Consider the following 12890-nt stretch of genomic DNA (forward strand, 5'->3'; position numbering starts at 1 on the left):
CACACCACACTGCCAGTGCCCACACTTCCCACTTCCTGCTCGCGCCCCTCCCCCACCGGCAACTACTTGTATAATAATCCTAGCCAGGAGAGCTGAGTGTTTGGGGAAAGTCTGCCCAGTAACTAGTGAGGCACTTGCAGGCGGCTCCTGATAGGAGCCCAAAAGCCAAACGAGTTGAGCCGTCTTTTTTTGTGTGTGTCTTACAACTTCACTCGCAAACAAAATAAACTAAAATCCTCTCAATTTTGGGGAACGGTTCCAATTACCCTCACTGCCCATTCTTTTGGTAGCAAAGTTCTGGTTTCCCTTATTTCTTCAGGTTTAACTTTAGCCCAGTTCCACTCAGCACTCCACAAAGTTTAGTTCCGTTTTCAAACCGGTTTTTTTCACCCAGCCTTGTAGCAAAGTTCAGTTCAGCATTCAGTTAAATGCAGTTCAGTCTTTAGCAAAATTCAGTTCCAGAGAATGAGCAAAATTTCTCCAAAGGAAGAGGAAGAAATTATACAGATGCAGAACAGTACTAGACAATATAGCACCACTTCAAACCAGAACCTCACAGAAAAAACTCAATACCATGGTTTAATGAAGATCTGACAGAACTAAAAGCACAGGTCAGAAGATTAGAAAGAGCCAGTGCCGTAGCGAGTCGCCGCTGTGCACCCCCCCCCCCCCCCCCCTCCAGAGCAAACCCCCCCCCCCCCCCCGGAGCGCATTCTTACTTGCGGGGGACGGGCGGGAGGGCCGATCCGCCCTGAGTGCACGTCGCTTGGAGCTGCGTCGGCTCCGCTGGTTCCCTGCTCTCTCTGCCCCGGAACAGGAAGTAACCTGTTCCGGGGCAGAGGGAGCAGGGAACCAGCGGGGCCGACACCCCCCCAGTGCGTGCACCCGAGGCGGACCGCCCCTCCTGCCCCCCCCCTTCCTATGCCACTGGAAAGAGCATGGAACAAGAAAAAAGACGATCACTCACTCAAAGCCTGGAAACAACTGCAAAGAAAATACAAATACACAATCAGACAAACTAAAAGAACTTATTATAAAACCAAAATAGGACCAAACTACAAGGACACAAACAAACTCTTCTTACTCGTAAACAAACTACTAAATACTACACCGGTGACCTCTAATAATACAGACACCCATCTGCAACCCATCTTGCGAACTACTTCAACGAAAAAGTCATAAAACTCCGACTCATGTACCAACACAACTGACTACACAAACATCCTGGAATGTTTAGACCCAACACCCGGGGAACACCCAGCAAATCGATCATGGACCAACTTTGACACGCTCTCGTCAGATGAAATCACACAAAGGCTCAGAAGATACGCCAAGTCGCAATGTAAATTAGACATCTGCCCTACTAGCCTAATAAGATCTGCCCCTAAACAATTCAGAACAGACCTCAAGAACCACATAAACCCCAGGCTTCAAAATGGTCTCTTCCCCACGGATAAAGGAAACATCCTACTTACCCCTTTGCCTAAAGACACTAAGAAAAGTACAATGGACCTAACCAATTATCGCCCAGTAGGATCTATTCTGCTCATAACCAAACTCATGGAGGGCATAGTGACGAAACAACTCACTGAATACCTAAATAAACACTCAATTCTACATGAGTCTCAATCAGGATTTTGGACGGATCACCTCACTGAAACTGTTCTAGTGTCTGCAATGAACTCATTCAATCAAGGAATTGCAACTGGCAACAACATACTCCTCTTACAATTCGACATGTCCAGTGCCTTCGACATGGTAAACCATGGAATACTATTAAACATACTAGAATACTTTGGAATAGGAGGTACAGTTCTCAAATGGTTCAGAGGATTCCTGACCACAAGATCATACCAAGTAACAACAAACACGGACAGATCAGCCCCATGGATACCTGAATGCGGAGTTCCCCAAGGATCCCCCCCCCCCCCTCTCACCAACCCTCTTTAACCTAATGATGATACCTTTAGCTAAACTATTAGCCAATCATAACCTCAACCCCTACATATATGCAGACGATGTCACGATCTATATCCCGTTTAAACATGGACCTGAATGAAATCACCAACGAGATCAACCAGAGTCTCCAAATCATGCACTCCTGGGCGGGATGCATTCCAGCTAAAACTTAACGCAGAAAAAACACAATGTCTTGTACTCACTTCACAACATTACACAAACAACTTCACCACCATAACCACACCATATTGTCTCTTCCCGTCTCACAAAACTTGAAATTCTTGGAGTTACCATCGATCGAAACCTCACACTCGATACTCACGTGAAGAATACGACGAAAAAGATGTTCTTTTCCATGTGGAAACTCAAAAGAGTAAAACCTTTCTTCCCGAGATACATCTTCCGCACCCTGGTACAGTCAATGGTAATAAGTCACTTGGACTACTGCAACGCACTATACGCTGGCTGCAAAGAACAGACTATTAAAAAACTCCAGACTGCCCAGAATACGGCCGCCAGACTCATATTTGGAAAAACTAAATATGAAAGTGCAAAAGCCCTAAGAGAGAAACTTCACTGGCTCCCACTCAAGGAACGCATCGCGTTCAAGATATGCACAATTGTACACAAAATCATCCACGCAGACGCCCCAACTTACATGCTAAACCTCGTGGACCTGCCTCCCAGAAATGCCAAAAGATCAGCCTGCAAATTCCTCAATCTGCACTTCCCCAGCTGTAAAGGACTCAAATACAAGCTGCTACATGCCACTACCTTGTCCTACATGAGTACGCAACTGTGGAACGCACTATCTAATGATTTGAAAACAATCGACGAAATAACCAATTTTCGCAAATCTCTGAAGACTTATCTCTTCAACAAGGCTACAAAGAAAACCCATAGCCTCAATAAACCAACTTCGCCAACCCAAACCCAGTTAAGATGTCTACCTTCTATACTCACCCACCTCTTTTCTTTTTTCCCTACTTATCTTGTTACATCACTAACTGTATCTGATATCCTGGAATGACAATGCCATTACAAGACTCTGTAAGCCACATTGAGCCTGCAAATAGGTGGGAAAATGTGGGATACAAATTGCAATAAATAAATAATATGAACTGGGAACGTCCTACATTCCTACTGCAGCACTTCCACCAGCTCTGTCACTCGCAGGGCTGGTAAACACACCTCCTCTTCAAACACCTGTGGCATCCCCACGTGCTCTTGTTGCTGGAGGGATTAACCTTGGGTACTCTCCCCAGTCCATGCTGCTGTCTCTCCTGGAACTGGCAATCCCACAGCATGTCCAGCTCTGCCTCTTTGTAATCCATTTCCTCAGGTAACTCTGCCTCCTCCTCCCTCTCCTCCAGCTTCAGAACCTTCAGAAAATCTCTCCTCCCTCCTTCATAGCTGGGAGGAATCCGATATGATTCCCGCAGCCATGGGAACTGGGCCTCCTCGTGGCTGTTTCTCCCCCTGCTGGTACTGGGGAGATGGCTCTCTATACCCTGGGCTATCTTCCCTCCCACTTTTTCTGAGAATCCCTCCCTGGTTTTTGCACCCTTCCTTTCTCCAAGTACCCCCATGGAATTCTGGACCTTGTAGTTCTGGGGCCCACGGCCTTTTGCTATATCCCCGTTTTACCTGCCTTATCACAATACGCTTAGCGAGTTGTGCACGTAAATTCTATTTATTTCCAATTACTGCTTGTAAGAGCTGTTAAAACGCTGATCGGCTGTTAAGCCAATTAAGTTAGGTGCGTTGTTATGAAATACGCCTGGATTTCGCCGTGGATCTCTAGGCACACTATATAGAATCCGGCAGATAGCGAGTAATTCTTTTAAAGGCACAAACATTTACACGCCAGACACACACGTAATTAGAACAGCAGCAGATGCGTGCATAAATTCTGAAATCCGTGTTACCCTGCTATTTTGTAAGTATGGACATTTCATACATAGTGCGCATTGCCGTGAGTGCACGCATGGTCAGAGTCTGGGTGGGACTCTCAGTTGCATGCAAAGGCAGATGTTCTCAAAAAGGTTGCCGAAATGTAGGCACTGGGATGGGTGTGCTAAGCCTGAATTCTATAATGCCAGTAGAAAATTAGCATGTCTGCGTTTATGCGCTTGACTTTATGCCAAGCATTTAAGCCAGTTCCATGACTGGTGTAAATGTGCCATCTTACGCAGTTATAACCCGACACGCCCCCAGTTCACCCATGCCCCTCCCAGCTCCATGCTCCCCCCCCCCCCTTTGAAGTTGCGCATTCTGGAATTTGAGCATGCAACTGATAAAATACTGAACGAAGGCAGTTACATGCAGAACTGGTGACAATTATCGCCAGTAAGTGAATTAAGTTACGAGTGTGGTCACCTTATTCTGTCACGTGCATGTGCAAATTTGCATGTGCCTTGGAAATTTCAGCACACAAGTTTATAGAATTAAGGGGATAACATAGTAACATGACAGTAGGATTTTATCTACTGTCATGTTACTATCCTGCTTATTTTCGAAGGAGAAGGGCAGCCATCTTCCGACACAAATCGGGAGATGGCCGGCCTTCTCCTAAAGCCGGCCAAATCGGTATAATCGAAAGCCGATTTTGGCCGGCTTCAACTGCTTTCCATCGCAGGGCCGGCCAAAGTTCAAGGGGGCGTGTCGGCAGTGTACCGAAGGCGGGACTGGGGCGTGGATAGAGATGGCCGGCCTCGGACGATAATGGAAAAAAGAAGGCCGGCCCTGACGAGCATTTTGGCCGGCTTTACTTGGTCCCTTTTTGTTCACGACCAAGCCTCAAAAAGGTGCCCAAACTGACCAGATGACCACCGGAGGGAATCGGGGATCACTCCCCTTACTCTCCAGTGGTCACCAACCCCCTCCCACCCAAAAAAAAATAAAAAACATTTTTTTGCCAGCCTCTATGCCAGCCTCAAATGTCATACCAGCTTCATCACAGCACTATGCAGGTCCCTGGAGCAGTTTTTAGTGGGTACTGCAGTGCACTTCAGGCAGGCGGACCCAGGCCCACCCCCCCCCTACCTGTTACACTTGTGGTGGTAAATGTGAGCCCTCCAAAACCCACCCGAAACCCACTGTACCCACATGTAGGTGCCCCCCCCATTACCCTTTAAGGGCTATGGTGTTGTACAGTTGTGGGTAGTGGGTTTTGGGGGGCTCAGCACCCAAGATAAGGGAGCTCTGCACCTGGGATCAATTTGTGAAGTCCACTGCCGGCCATCTTGTTTCGATAATACGGTCGGGTACGCCGCTTTACGGGGCTGTCAGTAGAGATAGCCGCCCTTATAGATGGCCGGCCCCGTTCGGTTATGCCCCTCTATATGGCTTCCCTTTAATTCTATAAACTTGTGTGCTGAAATTTCACCTCTGACCACCTGTCAAGCCAGCATTTATTAAGCTAAGTTGATGCCATGCCGTAGCTTGAACAATTGTTTACTCAGTTATCTTTAATATTTCTGCTCTATTATGGGCAATTTGCATGATGCTCCTATCAACACACCAAAATTAAACCTACCCATCTCGGAAACCTTGAAAATTCTCGGAGTTACCATTGACCGACACCTAACGCTTGAGAACCACGCGAAAAACACAACCAAAAAGATGTTCCAGTCAATGTGGAAATTGAAAAGAGTACGACCATTCTTCCCAAGGACAGTCTTCCGCAATCTGGTACAATCATTAGTACTCAGCCAGCTAGATTACTGCAACTCGCTTTACGCTGGCTGCAAAGAGCAAATACTCAAAAAACTCCAAACAGCCCAAAACATGGCAGCCAGACTCATATTTGGAAAACCAAAATACGAGAGTGCAAAACCCCTACGAGAGAAGCTACACTGGCTCCCAATCAAAGAACGCATCACGTTCAAAGTATGCACCCTAGTACATAAGATCATCCATGGCGATGCTCCAGCCTATATGTCAGACCTGATAGACCTACCATCCAGGAATGCTAAAAGATCCTCTCGCACATTCCTCAATCTCCATTTCCCCAGTTGTAAAGGGCTAAAGTACAAACTAATGCACGCATCAACCTTTTCTTATATGAGTGCACAACTCTGGAACGAACTGCCACGCAATCTGAAAGCGGTTTACGAACTGACCAATTTCTGGAAACTGCTAAAGACCCATCTCTTCGACAAGACCTATCACAAAGACCAAGACATCTGAATTTTCTCACATATACCCTGAACGTAATATACTACCTTTTGTTTTTTCTTTTTCCTACTACTATGTATTACATCACCATGCAACCCAATTCCTTTTGTAACACCAAATGTCTACTCTCCTCTCATTTCCACTATCCATGACTTATTGTAAGCCACATTGAGCCTGCAAAGAGGTGAGAAAATGTGGGATACTAATGCAATAAATATGGGCATTTTTGAATGAGTGGAGTAGGGAATATTTACCCCATGAAAGAAACTTGATCACGGGCACAAAGTCTTTTATAGATAATAGTGTCTTGTTGATCAGACCTTGGCAAAAGCCTTGGTTTCTGAGGGTATTTCCCACTTTCCTCATTTCTTTACATTCATTCCACACAACCCTTTGGATTGTGTTTGGCTGTCGTCTCTGCAGGGTAAGGCAAAGTTGTAACATATAGATGAGTAAGAAAGTAGGAAGAATTAGAAAGTAAGGTGACTGATTTGAAGAAAGTTGCACGTGAGGTCAGAGAGATGGTTAAATATTATCTCTGTGTCACGTTTTACAAGCTGGAACTAGGTTTGTGAGCCCTTGGAGCCCTTGTGAGCCCTTGGCAAAACCACCCCACACTGGAGGCAAGGCAGAACTCTGATAAACAGTTAGGCTTCACCTGCACATGGCCACTGTTCACCAGGAGTTGAGCCCCTGGCTGCAGGCGGCCTGCAGGACTTATAGGGCAGGAACAGGATCCCCACAAGGCAGCACAGCACAGGGACTGAGGGTCAGAGGGGAAAGGAATATACAGGGACAGCAAGGCAGGGAAAGGATAAGCTAAAGGACAGGACAGGAAGCTGCAAGCAGCCACTAAAACAGGAAACAAAACACTGAATAACAAGACACAGAACAGAGCAGCCACAAAGATACAAACAGACAAAGACTAAACACAAAACTATAACCCAGAGACAGGACTAGCAAACAAACAACAACCTAATCTAACTACCCACTGACTAACTAAAACAGACAAGAATCAAGGCAAGGAACCAGACTGAGCAGAAGTGCAAACAGCACCCCAACAAACCTCGGGGCCTTAGGCGATGCAAAGGCAAAGCAGAAAGGTTTCAAAATGGCTAATAAGCCCAGCAGCAGCTGAGGCTCAGCTGCAGCAATCACCGGGCAACTACGGGTGCTGTGTAGGTTCAACCAAAGCAAGCAAGTCTGGCAGCCCGGAAGATCCGGACCGGACTGGGCTGAAATCTGGAACGGGGGACAATAACCAGACAGTCCATTGCAGCCACCAGGTCTGGCCACCAGGTGGCGAGAAGGAGAGCACGAAACATGGGCACAACCGTGACACTCAGCTAGGCTAGGAGTGGATAAACATATCCCGCTGCAGTATGTGCAGCCCGAGTCAATCCTTGTGTGTGTGAGTAAGACTAACAAGTTAGTTACTTCTTCCATTAAAGGCTTGGTTGAAGAGCCAAGCTTTCACCTGCTTCCTGAAGTACAGATAGTCTTGTGTTAAGCGGAGCCTTTCAGGCAATGCATTCCAGAGTGTGGGGTCTACTCCGGAGAAGGCTCGCTTGCGGGTATCACATTGTGTAATGTCTTTAGGAGAGGGTGTGGTTAGTGAAAGTCCTTGGGAGAACCTTAGTGTCCTTGACGGTGTGTGGAGGATCATCCTATTCTTCAGATACTCGGGGCCATTTCCTTTCAGGGCCTTGAAGATCAGACATAGAGTTTTAAATTTAGCCCTGTATTGTACTGGTAGCCAATGAAGTTTTTGCAAAAATGGTGTGATGTGGTCACGTCGCTTGCAACCTTCCATGAGTCTTGCTGTTGCATTCTGAGTCAACTGGAGCTGGTGCAGACCTTTTGTAGTCAGACCATTGTATAGTGTGTTGCAGTAATCCAGTCTTGATGTTATCATGACATGCACAACTGGGGTAATATTTACCTTCTCAATGTAAGGAGAGAGGCAGCGTAGCTGTCGTAAATAGTAGAAGCAGGTCTTGAAGGTTGCTTGGATTTGGAGAATCAGAGTAAGTGTTGAATCTAACTGTATTCCAAGGTTCCTGACTTGTGATTTGAGGGGGAGTTCATACTTTCCAAAAGGGATTTTGATATCAGGTATGTATCCACTTGTGTTAGGGACCCAGAGAAGATCGGTTTTACTTGGGTTCAGGCAACGTTTGTTCTGTTTAGCCCATTCTTGAATTGATGTTAGACAAGTAATCAGTTTATTCAAGGCTGTAGGTAAGTCAGGTTCAGTGGGTATGAGTAGCTGCACATCATCCGCATAGATGTAGAACTGAGTGTCCATTGACCGAATCAGCTCCCGCTAGTGGCTTGAGGTAGATATTGAACAGAATAAGTGACAGTATTGATCCTTGTGGTACCCCGCAGGCAGTGCCGTAGCGAGGGCTAATGGCACCCAGGGCGGGTCGCCGCTGCGCACCCCTCCCGGGTGCAGCACAGCGCGCAACCTCCCCGGACCGCATTCTTACCTGCGGGAGGGCCGATCCTCCCCGAATACACGTCACTCGGAGCTGTGTTGGCCCCGCTGGTTCCCTGCTCTCTCTGCCCCGGAACAGGAAGTAACCTGTTCCGGGGCAGAGAGAGCAGGGAACCAGCGGGGCCGGCACCCCCCCGAGTGCGTGCACCCGGGGCGGACCGCCCCTCCCGCCCCCCCTTCCTACGCCACTGCCCGCAGGTCAGTGTCCATGGTGGTGATGAGTTGCTTCCAAACATTATGGATTGTTGCCTGTCAGATAGGATGTGAACCAGGCAAGTACTGTACCATTGATACCTGTTTTCTGATGCACAGTGTCAAAAGCTGCTGAGAAATCTAGCAGTACTAACATCGAGGCAAATCCCTTGTCTCGGTTTCTGTGAAGATCATCTAGCAGGGATTTGAGGACCATTTCTGTTCCATAACCGGGTCCGAATCCAGATTGACATGGATCTAGCCAGTTACTCTTTTCTAGCAATTCATTAAGTTGAACACAGACTGTTTGTTCTATGAGTTTCCCTAGAAGAAGGATGTTGGATACTGGCCTGTAACTTTCAAGTTTGTCCTGGTCACGGTTGTTTTTCTTCAGCAGAGGGCGAACCACTGCCCTTTTTAATGCTGTTTGGTAGTTTGCCCATTAGAAAGAGAGGTGCTCACAGTTTTTGTGGCGCCTTCTATAAGGCCCATACTTGTCTGCTGCACTATCTTTGATGGGCAGGGATCGAAGGAGCAGGTAGTTGGTCGAAGGTCTCTTAGGATTTTGTCAAGGTTCTCCTCTGTCATTAGGTTAAAAGTGTTCCATCTGTCTCTGTTAGGAGGGGGCGAGTTTGTGCACCCCTGCTTATAGATATATAACTTAGGAAACGACTTCAGATGCTCTGCTCATAATGGAAGAATTGCCAATATAGACGCCAGGCGAGCTTCCTTATCAGTCTAAAATGCCTCCGATGGTTAAATTTGACATGTTCTGTATTATCTTGTTAATTTTTGATCTTCTTTTTTAGTATATCAAAATCTATAGCACTATATCAGGTGCAACTTTTATCAACTATCCAGAACATAACTATTCAAGGACACTTACCTTCATTCAATGTAGTGTGATTGGTTTGCTATTACTACTACTGTTAAACATTTCTATAGCGCTAGACTTACGCAGCGCTGTACAAATGAACATGAAAAGACAGTCCCTGCTCAACAGAGCTTACAATCTATATTGGACAGACGAACAGACAGCTAGGGGTGGGGAAATTGCCGTGGTAGGGGTGATAAGTGAGGGTGTTGAGTAAGAGAGTCATGGTTAGGAGTCAAAAGCAGTAGCAAAGAGGTGGGCTTTAAGCCTAGACTTGAAAACAGCCAGAGACTGAGCCTGATGTACTGGCTCAGGGAGTCTATTCCAGGCATAGGGAGCAGCGAGATAGAAGGAACGGAGCCGGGAGTTAGCAGTGGGGGAGAAGGGGGATGACAGGAGACATTTACCCACCGAATGGAGTTCACGGGGAGGAGTGTAGGGAGAGATAAGAGCGGAAAGGTACTGAGGAGCTGCGGAGTGGATGCACTTGTAGGTCAAAAGCAGAAGTTTGAACCGTATGCGGAAGCGGATAGGGAGCCAGAGATCCTCCGTTTCACCATGAGCTTCCTCGGGAATCAGAACCTCTTTCAACCTTGCCCTTGTGTGAGTCTCTGTTCCGTCTTTATCAATGCCAAAATTTGTCATACTGTTGGGAACAAGGCTGAAGCTTGACAAGTTCAGTCTCTGACCTGTCTCCCCCAGGAGACATCTCTGGATAACAAACTTGAGTCAGAGATCTACTATTAAATATTTCTATAGCTCTACATGGTATAGATAGAGCTTATAGTCTATTCAAGACAAAACAGAACAAATCGAGATGGAGAGTTGCATTTATTGTAGGAATGAATGATTAAACAACTAACCGAACAAGTGAATAAGGGGTTAAAGCCCACCTCTTCAATGTTGCTTTCGGCACCTAACCTTTATACCTATTCAGGTAATCTAGACTGCCCCAATTTGACTGACTGTACACTTGTCCTTTAGATTGTAAGCTCCTTGAGCAGGGACTGTCCTTCTGTGTTAAACTGTACAGCGCTGCGTAACCCTAGTAGCGCTTTAGAAATGTTAAGTAGTAGTAGTAGTGAGACTTGTTTGAATTGTAGAGTTTTTTTGTATAGTTTGTTGTGTAAAGAAATGATTTTTATTGCTTTTTAAAATATATTTTGTATGTGATTTGTTCCCTGCTTAGACTTTTAAAGATATAGTGGCTGAAAAATTATTGTTCATTATTAAAAGCAGCTTCAAGGATTTAACGTGCATTTCTGACAGTATTGGACAGACTAAAATCTCACATGGCACCGTAGGCTGTCGAGTTACCCATTTCCTGGAGGGAGCTATTAGTCCAGTCCTGGATTGCAAACAACTCCCCCATCACAAATCCCATACTATGGGCAAAAGGTTCCCCTCCAGTTAAACTGAGCAGCAACTTGGCAGCCCTGCGCAGCCCACGAAAAGTCTACCGTCCCTGGAAAAAAAGGTGTTAGTGTCCCTTTAAAAGGCGGGGCCGAACTAGGAAGAGGAGGAAGTGGGAGCTGAAAAAGAAAGTGGAGAGTGTCAGCTGGTGCTGGAGCAAGGAGGTGGAGGGGCTGCCAGTCTGTGTCGGGCACTGCCACCCCCCCGTCACTCCCAGGTGAGGCCCTCCCCCTCCCAGAGATCGCGCCCCGCCCACTGCCCCCCTGGCATCCCTGCTCTGCTCTCTTTTCTGTAGTTTGTGCGTTTATAGCGTGTTTTAGGTACAGCAAAGTGGATTTGAAGGGTTTCAGAAAAGGGTCCGTGAGAATTCGGGCGATCCGTCCTTTACTTTCTTCCGTTTTGTACAGAGGGCAAGCCAGGGAGGAAGTGAGTCGTTAATATGGCCACCGCTAGGGCTATTTAAATCTTTGTCTGTGCTGTTTTCCTACTTTATGTGCAGTAGCTTGAGGTGGGTCCGCGTAAAACACAGATCCAACGGGGTTTGCTGTTCAGCTGTCTGTGCTGTATTCATGCTTATGGTGTACCAGCGTGAGCTCTACAACTGACACCGCTCAGCATCTTATCTGCAGCTGTCTGTGCTGTATTCATGCTTTAGGTGTATCGCTGTGAGGTCTGCATGGGATGCTGATCTGGATCTGGTCTTCAGCTGTCTGTGCTGTATCAATGCTTTATTGTAAATTGTATACCTGTAGGGGTCTCTGAATGTAATTGGATTCAGATCGGTTTTTCTGTACTGAGCCTATTGCAAAATAAAATAATATCATTTCTTGAATCAGTTGGCACAAAACGTAAAAACATTTTTTTTCCTTCACACGAGCTGAGTCCAGATATAGCCTAACAGGAAAGAGCCAGCCAGTCTTTTATCTTTATTAGCTAAGGAAAATGTGGTAAATGAATTTGTTTTTTTTTAACATCTTCCTTTGACTGAATGAAGGAGTAGATCCGGCAGTGTAGACACAGCTCTCATCTGCAAGAATAAACATCTGTATTATTGTAAAACAGATGTTGTAAGAAAGAACCAGTAGCAGGTCAGAGAGGAAACGCTTTACTTCCTGCTGCAGTTGGGTAACAAAAATTCCAGTTAGAGCTGCGTTTATTCAAATAACACCACGAATCCGCACATGTCCCCTCTGAACTTCACTCTGCAGCTGCCTTGAAAGCACAGGCCAGGGTAGTTGCTTTTTGCAAAACACTGTGGCAAGGTGACTTTTTCTTTTTGCTTTGAAACTAATTTACACTAAGCTGCTGAAAAGAGAACTGATTTGAAACTGCTCACTGCTGCTCTCTGCTGGTTCCCGTCTCTCCTGTCCTCCAGCCCTTTCCTCTTCTCTGTTCCTGGGCTGAATCTCCACAGGGTTAGTACATACATAAGTACATAAGTAGTGCCATACTGGGAAAGACCAAAGGTCCATCTAGCCCAGCATCCTGTCACCGACAGTGGCCAATCCAGGTCAAGGGCACCTGGCACGCTCCCCAAACGTAAAAACATTCCAGACAAGTTATACCAAAAAATGCGGAATTTTTCCAAGTCCATTTAATAGCGGTCTATGGACTTGTCCTTTAGGAATCTATCTAACCCCTTTTTAAACTCCGTCAAGCTAACCGCCCGTACCACGTTCTCCGGCAACGAATTCCAGAGTCTAATTACACGTTGGGTGAAGAAAAATTTTCTCCGATTCGTTTTAAATTTACCACACTGTAGCTTCAACTCAT

The 12890-nt window shown here is 46.3% G+C and overlaps 1 protein-coding gene across 1 annotated transcript in view; it reads left to right on the forward strand.

Annotated features, from left to right (window-relative positions):
- Window positions 1-11254: 11254 nt before the first annotated feature.
- Window positions 11255-12890, forward strand: part of IKBKE (inhibitor of nuclear factor kappa B kinase subunit epsilon) — a 52934-nt gene continuing 51298 nt past the window's right edge. The window contains 1 exon segment of the mRNA XM_030221847.1: window positions 11255-11334. The gene's annotated coding sequence lies outside the window, so the exon portion shown is untranslated.

This window comes from Microcaecilia unicolor, chromosome 12 (genome assembly GCF_901765095.1).
Source record: "Microcaecilia unicolor chromosome 12, aMicUni1.1, whole genome shotgun sequence".
Taxonomy (NCBI): domain Eukaryota; kingdom Metazoa; phylum Chordata; class Amphibia; order Gymnophiona; family Siphonopidae; genus Microcaecilia; species Microcaecilia unicolor.